Consider the following 14,099-nt stretch of genomic DNA (forward strand, 5'->3'; position numbering starts at 1 on the left):
GTAAGGAGTCCTTTTTGGTAAGCAAAGTAATTCTCAAAGATGTTAGGAATCACACAGACTATCACACTGGGGGAAATTGTTTGGCACGAAAGTGACCATTTAAAACTAGACCTATGGAAGGGTCCACAGTCACTTCAACGAGCCAACTGGCAGGGGTGCTGGGGTCAGACCTCCTCTGATCGGTATTGATGGCCCTAATAGGATCCTAACCCTGGCAGGGAATGTTATGGATGTTATTTCCACTGCAGATGTTGAATATCTAATCACATCAGGCCAGATGAACTACTATGAGAGGTATTCTTTGTCAGTAGGATTCCCTGCTGGCCATTAAGCAGTAGATCCTGTGGGATTCCCACACTGTATGTCATATGGCCAGTTAAGGGCCCTATTACACGGGACGATTATCGTGCAGAAAATCGTTATATTGTTCGAATTTAAACGATAATCGTCCTATATAATTACAGGCAACGATCGAAAAATCGTTCATGTGTCGCTGATCGTTGATTTAGATCTGACCTTGAAATCATTGTTAATCGTTTGCACATTTTTGGCTAATCGTTTGCTATAATTCCACATTTATTCTCTGTAATTCCTCATTTGTTCGCTAATTGTTCAGTGTAATTCCACATTGTTCCTAATTTTGCTGGGATCAGATTAAGTAAATGATTGTAGTAACAATCACTGTAACTATCGTAACTAACAACAATAATGTCGTTTGTGTTAGTGACTGTAGTTTAGGGCTAATGGGAGGGGGGTCCCAAGTGGTAACTATAAGGGTGGGTTCACACTTCGGAATAGGGGCTTGCACCCCCACGCATGTTCACCCATGCCATATGTGGTGTCCCACCACGGTTGTTATTTGTCTTTACACCTCTTGCAAAAGCCTGTACTTCAAAGTAGTAGTGGTGATGAAGTAGTACCTAAGTTTTGCCACTAGATGTCGCTAGTATGTATATTGTATGCTTAAGTATTGCACAGCTGTAGGTAACTAAAGGGTTATTGTTTCTGTGATTTGTGCACCAATGAGAGCTCTTTCTCTTCTCTACCTATCGCCTTTCTCCTTTCTTCTCTTGCACTCTCTTCTCACCCACTCACAGCACATATTACATATGCTGTAGGAAGTTGTCACATGGGAAAAGGAAGTGTAGCCACACTTAGTGAGCCTTACTCTGGTTTCTGTTGAGGAAGGACGCAAGCCCGAACAGTCTCTACAGCAGTAATGTTGGGCCCTGGCTTATGCCAGGTCCCCTGTTAGAGGACAAGTCCAGTGTAGTCTGAGATGTGGTTGTGGACGCACAAACATGGGACGCAAGTACACTCTTTTCTTGAACGCAGCACTTCCACACACTATGCAGTGCTAAGTACTCTTAGCACTGCATAGCCGTGAACAAGTCTAAAGGTGCAGGACAGTATCCTGAAGAAAGAGGAACTGATCTGGATAGAGCAAAGTTGCTGGAAGCCTACATGCTCTATCTCGCTGCTCATGACAGGTAACAAGGTCTATTGGTTATGTCACCCCCGACACTGGTGGGCAATAGGTGGTGCAAAGATCAAGGAGTCAAAACACGGGCGCAAGTATTCTCTCTAGTCTCAAGTATTCTACTTATTCTACTTCTAAAATTCCGGCAGAGAACAGTACTACATTGGGACGGGACTCTCTTGTCATCCTCCTCTCTACTTCTCTGAACTTACTCTACTTCTCAGCACGCAACCAAGCCAGAATGGCTATTCTACCTCTTAAGCTCTCAGCACAAGTCTTGTCAGTCAAGTCTAAAGTATGTTATCAAGTCAGAAGTCTATTGTATGATACTGTATCAAGTATTCCTGCAGTAAAGAAGAGTTTATTTATTGTAACGGGACTCTGTGATTCTTATTTAAGCACCTACACAGCCATTGCACTTTCCTTGGGTCATCTCCCCTTTCTGTGGGTGACGGTACCAATAGTCCGGGTGGGTCACAACTCCACTCCGGACCACCGGGATAAACGCCCAAGGGACCCATCTACAACCCGGCAGGTACTGACCACAGGGGAAAAGGTATAGCCAGCCTCACTAAAATAAAAGCAGGTGTGCCACCATACCTGTATGCCCAACCGGCACTGGCGTCACAACAGCATAACACCTGTCTGAGCTATATCTCGGCCACCCACTACACTAATGGAGTCACACAGTACCATCTAGCAAGTGACCGGTCGCGCCTCACAGCAGTGCACCATCACACATAGACTCCATTCTATGGTCGGATACCGCCGTCCACTGAAAGAATTAATGATTCACTGGCACAGGCAGAGAGTGAACCAGGAGCGCACAGGGACGAGCGGCGGAATCCAACGCAAGTCCTCTGCGTATTTTGCTTAGTGTGCATGCACCCTAAGTGATCAATATGAAGACATAGCAACACAATCATTACCGGCATTCTCATATTATTTATATGAAAGTCTTGCAGCAACCTGCACAGCCAGCAATAGATAACTTATCTGAAACCACCTATTATGTGAGTGCTCAGCACTGGGAACTAATCCCATTGCATAAGATCTGCATAGTATTCCCCTGCGTACGTCCTGTATACAGTGTAGGTGTCATTGTACCAGGCTGTGGTAAACAGGCTAATCATCCCTTCCTTGCTCTCCTTACCGTCCCTCCCACAGACATTTGACACCTGCTTCCTCTAACAAGGTACCTGTCAGCGGTGAGAGACAGACTGTCACTTGCACATTGTACTTGTAGGCTCAGCAATAGCTGCTAATGCGGAGCGACGGGAAGCTGGCAAAATGGTCTGATTAATCCTGAACGGTAAGGGACACACCATCCTTAGAGAATAGGGGGAGTATTTTTATCTTGGCAAACAGTGCGACCCATTTGCATACGCGGGATGAGAAGTCTAGATATCTAAATTTGTTAGGATCGGCAAAATGTGAAGAAGGAACCCGAGTTGCGGCCATTTAACGCCGTGAGGGTTTTTGTTTCGTACCAGGAGTATACAGGAAAAGCTGACATTTACTGATGTAATTATTTCACATAAATTCACATAAATTCATCAGCTTTTCAATTCCAACATAATCCGCTATTATATTATTAATAAAATATATGAATATTCACGAGGCTGCAATACGGCTTACCTGCCCGCTACATTGCTAGACAGTATGTAGTACAGGGATTGGATTATGGGGCTGTATTTTTATTTGATATGAGCCTGTCATCACTTTCATCATCAGCCGCTTCCCAACACCTTCCCATTGTCCTACCTGCCTTTCCCTGTTTGGGTATAGGGAGAGATCTATCAATGAAGGCTGGTGGGATGGGGCCCACCTGATGAATTGTGGTCCAGGCAGCATAGAAAGTGATGACAGGTTCACCTTGTAGTATTAGATAAAACACATCTATTTTCTTGCAAAAACAGTGCCGCTCCCTTTCCACAGGTTGTGAGTGGTATTACAACTCAGCTTTGTGTACTTCAAAGGAACTGAGCTGCAATACCACACCTAAACTGAGGACAGGGGAGGTGCTTTATCTGAAAGAAAGCAGCCATGTTATTACTAAGCCTGGACAACCCTTAAAAGTGGGAAATGCTGGGGCCCTATTTTACTGTAAGAATTTGTTAAAGGGGTTGTTAACCAAAAATTTTTTCTTTCAAATCAATTGGTGCCAGAAAGTTCTACAGATTTGTAATTTACTTCTATATCAGCTGCTGTATGTCCTGCAGGAAGTGGTATTTTTTCCAGTCTGGGGAGCAGGAGAAATTTTCTATGGGGATTTGCTACTGCTCTGGACAGTTCCTGTCACGGACAGAGGTGTCAGCAGAGAGCGCTGTGTCAGACTGGAGAGAATACACCACTCCCTGCAGGACATAAAGCAGCTGATAAGTACTGGAACCCTGGACATTTTTTAATAGAAGTAAATTATACTTTCTGGCACCAGATGATTTGAAAGAAAAAAAATTTGATGAACACACACACAGTATTTTAATCTACTTTTGGTCGTTTTATGGCTCAAAAAACAGACAAAGGCTATGTTCTCACTTCTTTTATGGACCATTTTTTCTTCTTTTTTTTTTATTTTTGCTCAAATTTTTCAGCTTTTTTGGGGGGGGGTTGGGCTTAAAAAGGGTTAAAAAAAAAGAAGAAGAAGAATATACCCGCAGGCTGCCACTTCCGAGATTAACTCAGCTTGTGACAGCTTGTTTAGCCAATCACTGGCCATGGAACTGTCCCGTCTAAGTCAGTGATTGGCTGAGCAGGCTGTCACTCCCCGAACAAGTTTGTCTTGGAAGTGGCAGTGGCTGCAGTCAGCCGGGACACTGGAGGAGCCGCAACAAGACACCGAAGAAGCATAGAGGTAATCATAGGACGTTTATTATATTTTCCAAGAGGGCAGCATTATATGAAACTAATTTCTAACGCCGGATAACCCCTTTAACTTACCTGGCAAATGAAATGGTTGTCTTGTATTTTTTAATCGAAGGCCATCAATACCTGGTGGTGCCAGTCCCCAGCATCCCAGTTGATGAGTTGTTTTTTAAAAGCAAAGTTGCCCCAGCATACACAATACATAGAGCTGGATGCAGATGGCTCTGTATATTGTATAGTGGCCTCATAGCATGTGGCTTATGCAGGGGGAGCAGGGCAGGGAGCCATATGCTCAGGTGCCCTGTTATACCATGTTTCCCCAAAAATAAGATGCCCTCCTAAAATAAGACACCCCAGTTACTCCACCCACTTGTCTAAAGTAAAGCATCCCCTAAAACTAGCCCCCTCCCCACCCCCGAAAGTAAGGCCATGCCACTGATAGTATGTGACTGGGACAATCTGCTTAGGATGTTTATGTTGTTTCGTGTCTGTATGTGCTTCCTGTAGATTCCCCAGTTTTCTTCCACCACCTCTCTAGTTGCTTCCCTGGGGACAGAGGATGATGTCAATGGTGACAATTAATGTAAAGCTGGATATGCAGCTTTGAAGCTTTCCTAGTAGAGAATTTTCATTCGGTGCATCACAGGTTCAGCCATAAACCTGTAATATAAGCTGAAAGCAGATACCGAGCAAGGTCTATGTGACTACGCCATTCTGTCATGTCACTTTTTTATTCCGCTTTCTCTTTTTACCAAAAATAGTCACATGGATTCTCTATAGCTAAAAGCTGCTCTCGGATGCTTTTCAAGCAACTCTCCTGTTTCCTGCTAAGAACCATACAATATTGCTAACAGCGGGCTTGTAGCTTTTATTTATACGGTGAGGCGCAGTAGCAGACAGGAGGCTGCGGGGAAGCAGCAGTGGGAGCTGTAGGTGCCAGCATGTTATTCCCCCATGCTACAGGCGCTGTCTGTACTCCGCTCAGACTGGAGTGTTCAATAGGAGCAAACTGATGGGAGAAGCTGCAGGGGAAGCCGCATTGTTTTACCCTGTAAGAGTGCAAAATTGGGATATCAAAGGTATACTGTATGAGCACAGCTTGACAGGGACTAAGCACTGAACACAGAGAATACACAAAAGGAAAAAAAAGATCCCAGCAATTTCCTTCTTTCTTTCATCTCCTTCTTGTGTTAGATCCAAATGTGTCACATATTACCATTAAATAATCTTCTTCAAGGGTCCCAGGAAATTGGCCATTCTGCCTTCTCCTCACCGTCTTGTTCCTGGTAGTAAGCAGGGGAATAGGCAGTGTTTCCTCAAGGGGAAGGTTTTTATAAAAAAAAAAAAAGTACCACTCCACAGTAAGTTTCCTCAGTAAGAATAGGCCCTCTGTTGGCCAATTCCACAATATATAGGCCCCCAATAGGTAGTATCCTCAGAATACAGGCCCACAGTAAATAGTTTCTTCAGTATACAGGCCCCCATTTTAATGTTTACCAAGTATACAAGCCACCAGTAAGTAGTTTCCACAGTATATTGGCCCTCAATAGGTAGTTACTGAAGAATGGGCCCCCAAGAGCTAGTATCCTTAGAATATAGGCCCACAGTAGATAGTTTCCTCAGTATATAGGCCCCCATTAGGCTGTTCCCCCAGTATATAGGCCTCCAGTAAGTATTTTCCTCAGTATATTGGCCCCCAATATGTAGTTACTGGAGAATAGGCCCCCAATAGCTAGTATCCTCAGAATATAGGCCCGCAGTAAATAGTTTCCTCAGTATATAGACCCCCATTATGCTGTTTCCCCTGTATTTAGGCCTCCAGTAAGTAGTTTCCTCAGTATATTGGCCTTTAATATGTAGTTACAGAAGAATAGGCCCTCTGTATGCAATTTCCCCAATATATAAGCCCCCAATAGGTAGTTTTCTCATAAGAAAGGCCCCCATTAGGCTGTTTTCCCAGTATATAGGCCCAGTGTCGGACTGGAATATCTAGGGCCCACCAGAGGAAATGATCCTAGGTGCCCACCAACGAAGAAAGAGTAAGAAAAGACATGTAAGTCAGTATTTGTGCATGTTGTAAAGCTGGGGGCCCACCGGAGGATAATCTGGTCCTCTGGTGGGCCAGTCCGACACTGTATAGGCCTCCAGTAGGCATTGTGTATAGGCCACAGTAGCTCGATAGCTAATATTAATTTAAAAAAAATAGGACGTACTTATAGTTAAAAGTGCCCCCCGCCCACATAGTATTCAACTGGGTGGGCATCCTGAGGAAGAGTTCAAAGGGGAACAAGGGGTCAGTTAAAGCCATAGTTCCGCCCCTATGTATGCCCCTGGTAGTAAGGCAATTACATGTGGCAGGAGCCTCACCATTTTGCCCGTTCTGCAGCAGGACAAAGTAAATGGTAAAGTATCACTGTCACTGTTAAAGAGACATGTGAAAAGTTTTGATCAGTCCAGTTTGGGTTTTAAGACCCTCACCACTCATTAGAACAAAGCGCTCTGTCTCCCTGTCTTGCTGATCACTGCAAAAGACTTCATAGTAATCCTACAACACCCAGACCTTGACCCCTGTGCTCCAAAATCAAAGGACTACAACCCTCATTATACCTACTGGTTCTGCCCCCAAGGGTTCCACATAGTTCCTCTGAGCTATTGCAAAAAGAGACAAATTTTTGCCCCTTATCTGTTCTTTGGCTGAAACAAGACAGTCCTGTGCTTCTTCAGGCAACTAATGTTCATTTCTAGGTTTAGTAAAATAAGTCAAAAAAAAAAAAAAAAAAAAAAAAAAAAAATATATATATATATATATATATATATATAAATACACACACACATATATTCATACTTATGTCTTGATGCAGCCTGCAACTATGTGGCCGAGAAAATTTGGAGCCTCTGTCGAAAGACTGAAGATGAGGAACCTCCAACCCCTTATTCATGCCCAGTGTCTGCAAAAGCAAAACCCAGTAAGTATAAACATATTTTGGGGATTTTATAAATAATATATATATTTTTAAAAATAATTACTATAACTTTAATACTGGGGCATCATTGGGGGTTAACTACAATATGTGTGGCATCATTATTGGTTAACTACAATACTAGGAGCATCACTATGGCTTAAATACAATCCCAGGGGCACTCTTTGGGGAGTTAACCCCAAAGAGTAGGGGCATCATGGAGGTTAACTACAATACTAGGGGCATCGGGTTGGGGGGGGGGGGGAGTAGGTTCGCAGGGGGGCACAAAACTCTTCCTTGCCCAGGGTGCTACCAAAATGGCCCTCAAATGATTTAATAATTGCCCAAATGGGACATAAATGTTCCCTACCCCTGCCCTAAATGAATGGCGCACACTGTTAATGTGTAACCAATGCTTCTCTAATGCCCTTATGGCCTATATCACCATCTCCCTGATATACCATATTTTCTGGCGTATTAGATGACTTTTTAACCCTTAAAAATCTTCTCAAAAGTCGGGGGTCGTCTTATATGTCGGGCATGGTTGCAGCATACAATGGGGAAGCTAAAAAGCGTCCGCATTCCCACCATAAGCTCTCCCGGCAGCCGTGCGTCTCACCGGAGAAGCTCAGAGATGCTCGATGCAGAGATTCAGAAAAATGGCAGAGACGCCGAATGTCCCTGAAGCCTCTGTCATTTTCCAAAAGCTCCCGTAAACTTTCTGTGTGGAGAAGTGTTGTGGGAGGGGAGGGAGCAGAGTGGTAGAACCGTGATTCACTGAATAGCGGCCGCAGAAAACTGACATGTCAGTTGTTTGCGCACCGCGAGAGATCCCGGCCAGGCTGTATACTATGTGTATATGCTCCGGCCGTGATCCCATAGAAGAGTAGGCAATTTCAACAACGGCCGTACGTTTGCGAAAAGATACGTTGTGTGAACATAGCCTGAAACAGTGCAGGAATCAGACAGCACCATACATTGTGCAGTGGCCATTCTGGGTTACTGCAGCTCAGCTTCCACTAAAGTGGATGACAGCTGAGCTGCAGCAACCAACATTGGCCATTACACAATGTATGGGGCGGTCTGCTTCCTGCTCTGTCTGGTTATGTTCACACAATGTTTTTTCAGCTCCGTTTAAAATGACGTCCGTTATTTTGAGTCTAAAATAACGGACGTTTTTAGCAGCCTGGCCTCCCCTTAGTGCAATGACTGATGTTTGCACATTATTTTAGTTTGGGATTACTAAGTGCCCTTTGGGTGTGTCTTAATTTAAAAGTCCATTGAATTTAATAGTAAAAACGGAGAAAGAATGGTGACAAAAGAAGAACTGTGTGTGAACAACTAATAAAAAAACGTCCGCTGTTTGCAAAAGACGTCCGAAAATAATGGTCATGTTCATTATTTTGACGTCCGCTGAAAAAACGTTGTGTGAACCTAGCCTATCACTGTTCACTGTATATGTCATTAACATGGCTTCGGCGGGGGTGCATCACCAATTTGATAAGGATGATCAATGCCCATCTGTAACTTTTGCCTGGAAAAGCCCTTTAAGCCAATATACAACTCCTGTCACAAGAAACCAGTTTAACCTAATGGTTCCATACAATCACATAGACAACAACTCATATAGAAGTTTAAATTAATGTCTTACGAGGCTTGTCATTTCTTCACAGATGAACCTCCAAAACAAAACACAGTTCCAGAAGTAAAGACCCCCAAAGAAGATGCTCCGGCTCCACCGTGCAGATCCTGAGGGTAGTCACAAGATTGGGCAGAAACACCGTTGCCTCCTACCCCCATTTCCATCACGATCGTCCTCCTCCGCTTCAACTCAAACGAAAACCATAGTGTCAAAGCTCAAAAATATCTATTTTAATGCTGATAGAATACCCATCACTTTCTTTGAGAACTATAGGTTACCTTGTACGACCTTTAACTTTGAAATTTAGCTGCGGCTCCCGAGACGTCAATTAATTCCCTGTCACCGGTGAGATAATGATCGTTTCCCTTCAAGACATTTTCTTTCTTATAACTAGTTGGGTAAGAAAGAAGGAAGGGAAGCTGAAAGGAAAGGACACAATCATTATCTCACCGTCCTGATCATATCAATGCACAGAGAGGAGAGAATTTGCGGCAGTCTGCACCTGTATCACACATGCATTGCGATGCCACATAAAACACAACATAAAATTGCAAAGGCTTCGGTCGGGGGAGGCAAGCATGGCTGCAACTAACTGGAAAAGACAAGTATTTTGTCAACACTGCCACTGGGGTTAATTGTAGGACGCAGCAAGCACAGAGATGGATGACAGCAGCATCCAAAACCTTCTTCCCTGGAGGAAGATGTTGCTCGAAATTAACCTGTTCTGTTGACCTTAGTGAAAAAGATCCCGTGTTTAATCACAGTCTTTAATAAAATAAATCAATCAGGCCCTGACAGCTCGTGTGGTTTGTTGGAATTTGGAACAAAAAAATAAATAAAACAAATAGGGACACGTTCGTGTTTTCTGATGTTAAAAAAAAATAAAAAAATCTTTCGAAAATCCGGCAAGCTTATTATCGGTTTATATTTATAGCGTTCTAAAAAATTTCCTATGCAAGATAGGGGAAGCGGCAAAGAAACACAGACATGAAGACTTAGCCTCAGTGTCAAAGTAAAATACAGCTTACGTAGTCAAATGTCAATACGAGACAGTCATATTTTAGCCTGTGTCATATCAATTTGGGAGATGTGCATAAAACAAATAATTTACTTTGATAGCCTCTTTATTAAACTGACAAGCTGAATTCCAGCTAGGATGAGGGCATTGTGTAATACATATGTACTGAGTTACTGGCTGAAATTATTGGTGCAGTAACTCGCTTCCTCCGCCGTGGACATGTTTGACCCCCGAACAGCCTAAATTCATCACGGCGGGGGATACTGGGAGTTGTTGATAGCTTGTCAGACACATCGCCGAGTTGATTGCATGCAGAAATTACTAAAGATTAGGTGGCGGTAGTGGGATCCGGTAGAGGGGAATGGTTCATGTTCAGAAAACTATGCAGGGATGATAGTTTATTTACCAAACATTTCAAATTTTTACAGCACTTACCCATTAGTAGGAGTTAAAGTAGCCAAAAAAGTGCAAAAAAATAAAATAAAATTAGTAGGGGTGGTGCTCAACATAGTTATAGTAGAGGAGCCATAAATCATGTATCAGTCCATTCATTTGGCCCAGTTGTTAGAAAGAGACTGCAAAAGGATAGGGTCTGTTGGCCACGGTGTATGTTTTACAAGCAGTTTTCCAGGAAAATCGTGATGGCGTAAATTAATAGACTGTAATTTTTTTGCGGGTGAACAGCTGGCATAACTGTGTGGCCATTATCAATCAATAGAAAAGCCTGTAAAAAAGCATGTCTTTGCAATTCTTAAAGGAAATTTGGCATCAGAAAATGAACTACATTGTTAGGCTTTGTCCACACTACGTTAGTTCTGCAGAAATCACGGCCGTTGTTACAACAGCCGTGATTTCTGTGGTACTTACGTAGTGCTGAGGCTGAGGGAATCCCGGCTGGAGTGTATACACATAGTATACACTCCGGCCGGGATCCTTAGCGGCGCCGTAGAAAACTGACATGTAGAAAACCCTGTCAGTTCAAACAATGGAGCTAGCGGCTCCGGCCGCACGCTCCATTGTGTGCTGTGGGGAGTTCTGATGCAGGCAGGTACGGATGTGCCGCCATCAGAACTCAGTGGCGGTAAAGACTGTAGAACCGTCTGGGAAGATCTTATCTGAGACCGGCCGTTCTGTGACCCCCCCGTAATTTTCTATTTTAATATCTAGATTTTAAAATAATTCTGAAATCTTGCAGTTCCCATTCTTACCACTAAAACTAAGCTGAGATTTTCTAGTTATGGATGTGATGATAAGGAGGAGGTTGACGCAAAAGGTGAAACCAATATATTGATAAGGCAATAGGTAATGTTCACGGCTCAACCTTCCCCTCCCTGGCTATGCCCAATAACATTACCCATTTATGTCAATGAGACAGTTTCGGACTTGCTGGAAAGTATAACTGTAAATGCTAATAAAATCAAATCAGGAAAGATGGCTGACCCTGTAAAATGTGAAAAAAATTAACATAAAAAAAGCATGTTGAAAAAAAAGAATGTTTTAGTATCTGGATCTAATTGTTAAAAAAAAAATCTTGAAAATCTTCTCTTTACGTATCTCTGGGCACATCCTCCTGACTTATGAACATGGAGACTGTACCTTCAGGGTTTTTACCTATGACATATTACGAAGACCCTTTTCATTTGGAAAAGCAATTAGAGGTGATAGAAAAATAGGAAGAGCACGACTTACAGCAAGATAGATCAAGAATATCATATAGATGATGAGTGCTAGGAAGTGTGTGCCCCTGAGTCACCGCGCACCACCTGTTATGGAATTCTATCAATCTGCCGGTTCACTAATAAGAAGAAAATAATATTGTGTCTTCAAGAGACCAAAGTTCAGTTTCTAAACTAAACTTTATTGATTGTGCTTTATAGCATTTAATTACACATAAGAAGCCGATCACTTAACGGCCGGGGATGTTCCTTAAAGTCATAAATTGAGTAATATTCAGTGGTAATTTATTAGCATAGGTTTTAAACATGTTACTATCTTATTAGTTAATGATGCTAACCCCAAGGAGGGACACGGTGGGAGGGCAGTGTCTGCTGGTACAGTATGTGTAGTCTCATTTACAGATGACTATAGTGGACCCTTAAGAAGCACTACAGAGGGTACAGAGGGTTCCTTCCTCCATTACTAGAGAGTTCTAGGGAATTCTAGCAAGTTAAATAGAATAATGTTGTCTACCAGAGGTGGCAGTGGAGAGCAGAAATGATATATATATATATATATCTGTGTGTAGGTTTATGTCCTTGGTTACTATAGACTATACTTCTTTAATTGAGCCCACTTCCCTTTAATATTCACGATTTTGGAGCAGCACTCCAAACTAAAAATGTTGGTTCACCCCTTGACAAACCTGGGTCAGATATTAGACTCAAAAAGACCCCCAATCCCTGCTCTCAATTATTTATTATTAATTGTGTGCAGGAATCGGGGGTCTCTTCACATTATTAAATGCAGGGCCGACTTGCCACTCACTATTCAGGTAGTCATTGGCTCTTTACAACTTTGACAGCAAGTCATCCCTGAGCTTTAGTGTTTTCATCAAGCACTTTCTACCTGACTCTGACCCCCGCTGAAACTAGACCCCCGCCTTTTTCTAAAAACACCTTACCATTTTGTGTCTACAGCTTGTATGCAGGCCTATGTGGGCCCTTGGTTACAGACTATAAACCATAGGTAAGATTTATCAAACATGGTGTAAAGTGAAACTGGCTCAGTTGCCCCTAGCAACCAATCAGATTCCACCTTTCATTTTCCAAAGAGTCTGTGAGGTATGAGAAGTGGAATCTGATTGGTTGCTAGGGGCAACTGAGCCAGTTCTACTTAAAACCATGAAGGAGATTTATCAAACATGATGTAAAGTGAAACTGGCTCAGTTGCCCCTAGCAACCAATCAGATTCCACTTTTCATTCCTCATAGACTCTTTGGAAAACGAAAGGTGGAATCTGATTGGTTGCTAGGGGCAACTGAGCTAGTTTCACTTCATTCCATGTTTGATAACTCTCCCCCCATGTTTGATAAATATCCCCCCATGAGTGTAGACTCCTGTGCTCATATTTCCTTGCATCTGGCCTTTACTTCTTGCTAATCTATAATGTGTGCATAATAAAGATGTAGAGTACTGATGGCTAGGAGTGTATTGGATGTACCCATAAATGAGACCATTAAATACAACACATCCAGCAAAAAACGAGCTGTTATGTAGTTATTATGTTCGTGGAAAAAGTTATGGCTCTCGAAAACCAAAAAAGTAGTGTCCATAAAGAGGTTAACATTTAGCGGCTACAAGTGAGGCTAGGAGCGATCAACCATTTTGAAATTCTGAGGACGAATCTATATTTATAACTTTTCTCTATACTAAAAGACTGAGTCAATCTGAAGTAAAACAGAAGTCCAATTAGCTCTGGTGTAGACTGTGCCGCATATATAGAGACAGGCTCACAATGCTTTCCTTGCTGTCAGCAGATACTGTATACTGACAATTCTCACGGTTAATTAGTGAACTCTTTGTCTGCAAAAATCCTTGGTTCTGGTTGTCCTTCCTTATTTAATAGAGCCAGTGACGTTCATAGATGGCCAGCATGTAGTGCTAGAAAGATTTTTCCATTGGATGCACTAAAAAAAAACTTCATACCAAATCTATTATTGGGGACTCTTCCATCCTCGATTCCTTTGTTAACTTTTTATACTATCAATAGTCAAAATTTTCGAGCTACATTAAAAATTTTTCCAATTCTAATTCAATAAAACTTATCTTATATTACTTTTTTTTCACTAAAAAAAGGGTTGGGACATATATTCAGGGAAGGTCTTCTTTTCAGGAAAAAAAACAGTATGCCCCTACACTGCCACCATACTGTATGTCCCATTGTTGTTGTTGCTGCTTCTATACTGTAAAATCCCTCCATACTGTATACCTCCCCCCTCTGTAGTTGTTCCCCCATACTATATACATCCCCCCCTCTGCAGTAAGGCCCCCCTTACTGTATACCTCCCTCCCCCTCTATAGTTGTACCCTCTGTCCCCCCATATTTAATGTCCCCTACTGGTCATGTACTTACCACTTCTGCCTCCCCTGCAACTTCTGTTGAGCAGGTGGGGGTAGAGTATAAGTCTGGCCCTGA

At 42.6% G+C, this 14,099-nt stretch overlaps 1 long non-coding RNA gene across 1 annotated transcript; it reads left to right on the forward strand.

The window, feature by feature from the left end:
• The first annotated feature begins 2,683 nt into the window (after positions 1–2,683).
• On the forward strand, positions 2,684–9,742 carry LOC138803045 (uncharacterized). Its single transcript, XR_011364847.1, has 3 exons — positions 2,684–2,792; positions 7,207–7,311; positions 8,979–9,742. It is a non-coding gene; the product is annotated as an uncharacterized lncRNA (long non-coding RNA).
• Positions 9,743–14,099: the final 4,357 nt, after the last annotated feature.

Source organism: Dendropsophus ebraccatus, chromosome 10 (genome assembly GCF_027789765.1).
Source record: "Dendropsophus ebraccatus isolate aDenEbr1 chromosome 10, aDenEbr1.pat, whole genome shotgun sequence".
Taxonomy (NCBI): domain Eukaryota; kingdom Metazoa; phylum Chordata; class Amphibia; order Anura; family Hylidae; genus Dendropsophus; species Dendropsophus ebraccatus.